This window comes from Triticum urartu, chromosome 6 (assembly GCF_003073215.2).
Source record: "Triticum urartu cultivar G1812 chromosome 6, Tu2.1, whole genome shotgun sequence".
NCBI lineage: Eukaryota > Viridiplantae > Streptophyta > Magnoliopsida > Poales > Poaceae > Triticum > Triticum urartu.
Window position 1 is genome coordinate 43,948,318 of NC_053027.1, and position 4,266 is coordinate 43,952,583.

Below are 4,266 nucleotides of genomic sequence, written 5' to 3' on the forward strand. Positions count from 1 at the left end.
CAAATAAAACCTGAACCGTGTTTCATGCATCCGTCATCACAAATATTTTATACATTTCTGGCGGTTTTCATACAGCACCGTTTACGACTATTGCATCGCACACAATTTCTCGAAGGGTCACTAATCGTAATGTCACGTTAGCAGCAGCCAGCAGTAGTGTGTGTGAATACATAGACAAACAGAGTGTCACTAGTATGCCACTACTTGACTAGCTCGTTAATAAAAGATGGTTAAGTTTCCTAGCCATAGACATGAGTTGTCATTTGATGAACGGGATCACATCATTAGAGAATGATGTGATTGACTTGACCCATCCGTTAGCTTAACACTATGATCGTTTAGTTTATTGCTATTGCTTTCTTCATAACTTATACATGTTCCTATAACTATGAGATTATGCAACTCCCGAATACCGGAGGAACACTTAGTGTGCTATCAAACATCACAACGTAACTGGGTGATTATAAAGATGCTCTATAGGTGTCTCCGATAGTGTTTGTTGAGTTGGCATAGATCGAGATTAGGATTTGTCACTCCGATTGTCGGAGAGGTATCTTTGGGCCCTCTTGGTAATGCACATCACTATAAGCCTTGCAAGGAATGTGACTAATGAGTTAGTTGCGGGATGATGCATTACGGAACGAGTAAAGAGACTTGCCGGTAACGAGATTGAACTAGGTATGATGATACCGACGATCGAATCTCGGGAAAGTAACATACCGATGACAAAGGGAACAACGTATGTCACTACAAGAAATATGTCAACTTGTGACCACCACTATTGGTCACTGAATGGTCACAAATTTTCATTTGTGACCTTTTTGTGACCAAAAACATAAGGTCAAAAGCTGGCCGTCATAAACTGACTATAGCGACCTTCTCTGTGACAAGGTCGTGGACGTTTACGACCAAAATATTCCTACTGTGGCATTTTGGTCACTAGCAACCTCCCCAGGCCACGTAGGCATCCAGCGTGGCAAGCTGATGTCGCACAGGATTCAGCCCGGTCCGATTAGGTGTTTTACATGGGCCGAGCCCATTAATTCAGCCTATTTGTTGTTTTTTTCTTTCAATTTGGGTCAACTACATAGGCCAAGCCCAACAGACTTCTATTTTTTGGGCCACCATTTTTTACAGTCCATATTATTTCAGGCCTCGGCCTTTTTCCAGCCCACTTGCTAGTTTTATTTTGTTTCTTTTCCATTTTAAAGTAGGTCCCAATAGTCAAATGAGAACCAATTACCAGAATTGTTGTTTGGGTACGACACGTCAGTTCTATATTTGTGCAATTATATAATTTGATTGAAAAAGAGCCAATAAGGCATCATATTTTATACAACAGCCAAGCAAAGTACATTACAATCATACATAGTATAGATCTGGTTTTCAGCTATAAAATACAACTAAATATACACATAACTAGCTCCAATGGGCTAAAACGCATTGCTGGGTGTGGTTTTTCTTCGGGGTTCTTCTTCGTAGAGCTCCTGTGCATCTGCAAATAAATAAATTATGGAAAGTTAGAAACATAATAAAGTGACAAGGTCAAGATAGGCACAAGCAGCACATGAAAGGAAGGACATAAATGTTAATCTAATCTTGTTCTCTCTCATTGGATCCAACGAGAAAACAGGATAATTGTGGTTGAACATATGCAGATATCTGAATACTATGTCATAGCAAAAGAATGACTAGTCATCCACTGCCAATCAATTTCGTCATGGGAAACAATCACCAATGATCTACAGAAAATTCTGATCGCATGTGTACATGTCCATGCAGTTAAACTGAATTGAGACAAAGAGTAAACACCAATTCAGATTCATCTCCCTGAAGGAAGTCAGAACAAGAACAACTGCTCAAATTCAGAAGTTTCAACATAGGAACAGAACCAAATTGGACACCTTTAATAGGAAAAACAGAAGAGAGGTAAACACATACCCACATTGTTATATATAGTTGTGCTAGGGAATTTTAAAAACATAATCAAATGCAAATAGGAAGAACACCAAGACTGGATTCTGTATGAAGATAAACTACAGCCAAAGGAAGGGTAATAGATAAAGAAAAAATTCTGACATAAAAGGTAAGCTCATTGTGCATTTTATTTTTTAATGTGATACACAATAAGCATAAATAACCACCAAAATCTATCAATACCGATCATTAACTAGACACATTCCAACATAAAGGAAAAGCAATTATAGAGGTGTGACTTCAGGTACACAAACATAGCAAGGCCATAGCAGCCATGCAATCACTTAACTACAACGATTCTTCCTACTGTTGGCATTCTTAGAAGTGAAAGCTTCTCCTAACCAGTCTATTACTTCATAGTGTGATGGCATGTAAATATATTCAGTAAAATATATATAGTAGTAGGTATGTAGGACAACAGCATGCATTGCCCTTATCACGCAAGAAGAGGCTCCCAATGTATCTACCAGCAGGAATCTTAAAACACATCCATCAACTCTTTTCATTATCTTGGCCAAGTGAGTACTTGCTCAAAATAATACAGCACAGCAACTAAACGACCTCAGGCATTGTGGATTCAGAGTCCAGCGACGAATGAACAGGCAAGTTTCGTATATACCGAGGTTCTTGTCGAGGGTACGGGTGAACTAGTGGAGTGCCAGGGCACCTTGAGGCGCTGCTTGAGGATGCGGCGCTGGCACTGGATGCGCACGACCTCGGGCCACTTGACGAACCAGTGGAGGTCCTTCTTGTGCGGCAGGTCGCCACCGATTCCAAACTGCTTCGGCCTCTTCTCGAACAGCGGGTTCACCACCTTGTACTGCAACCACACACCAACGCAACCCAGTCAGAACACACGCGCCGGGACCGGGAGACTCCAAGCAGGAGCAGAGGAGTGGGTGCAGTACCGCCGCCTTCTTCTTCGCGACACCGGCGCCTTGCCGCCTCGCTTCGGGGCCTGCACCATTCACAAGATGGTGAGGAGGGCAGGGCCTCGCACCGGCGCCATGGGCTGCTCGGCCGCCTCCGGCTGCTGGCGCTTCCCCATGGCCAGGAGCTACACCTTGGGGGATCGGCGGAACCCTGGCCCGGCAAAGGAGATGGTGAGGAGGGGAGGACCTGTCAAAAAGGAACATGAGACAAGGTGAGGTAAGGAGGAGATGGTGCACGAAGAAGGAGGGGAGGGGCTTACCTTTGCCAGATCCGGCCACCTCTGGCCTCATGTCACATCTTTCTTTGCCTGCATCTAGAACTACACAGGTCAGTTTTCCCCATGCCACATCTTTCTTTGCCTGCATAGTAACATTAGACCCGTTAAATGAAGAACCTCAGTTTTAACCACATTGAATTCCTAAATCCAGTGCATAATCTTTTTTCAGAAGGAAAGAACAATCCTATCCTATTCAATTACACTTGGTCTGAAACCTTAGACAGTATGTACGCAACCATAGTTATGCATAATTTAATTCTATAGAAATTTGTGCACGGCACCAACTCGACAAGTCATTCACATTATCAGACCATAGCATGCCTATAGTAACTTACTGTGAACAAATTGTTGTGATAACTATTTTCACAACCCTATGGATATATAAACAAACTTGCGAATGGTAGCGTGTCTGAGTGTTACCTCCTGAATGAAATCAATGTAATGCAGAGCACCATGCTTGAACTGAGTTCCGCCTCCCAGAAAGACCAGGTGCTCCCCGAGACATTAACCCAGTTCTGGTGCCCCTTGTACTCCACCAGCTTTGTATGAGGAATATTGCTATACCATATCAGAACCAAAAAAAACTATGTCAGCCAGGTACACAAACCATGTCTGAAGATAACTGAAATCATGCACCAAAGACAGAGAATTCAGTTCAATGTCCAACTAAAAAAGGACCTGCTCTCTGCTATCATATCGGAACCAGTTCTACTACACGTGCAGGTGTACCAAATCCTTTAATCGGCATATGTGTTATATGACAGGAGAGAGTTCATCCAAACACAGCTAAAGAATTTGGAGCATTCTAGCTAATAAGAAGGAAAGATCATATGCTTCTTCTACATACGGTGGAGCTGCACCAGCATTTGTTTAAGGATCGGCATGTCTGAATTTATTGTGTGTTGCGTCTGTGTTGGTAACTGAAATTAGTAGGACCTCTGACGACCTCGGGACGGAACCACTGCTGCGCGAGGACGGTGGCACGGCGCTCGGCCTCCCCGCCGTAGGCCATGGTGACCTGCGCGAGCTCCTCCTGCAGGGCGTGCGTGATGACCTCCTCGTTCTCCACCGCGTCGACC

At 43.5% G+C, this 4,266-nt stretch overlaps 1 long non-coding RNA gene across 1 annotated transcript; it reads right to left on the reverse strand.

The window, feature by feature from the left end:
* Positions 1-2,721: 2,721 nt before the first annotated feature.
* Positions 2,722-4,063, reverse strand: LOC125516173. The gene is made up of 3 exons (XR_007287259.1): positions 3,608-4,063; positions 2,886-3,269; positions 2,722-2,797 (listed from the first exon to the last, which is right to left on the reverse strand). It is a non-coding gene; the product is annotated as an uncharacterized LOC125516173 (long non-coding RNA).
* Positions 4,064-4,266: the final 203 nt, after the last annotated feature.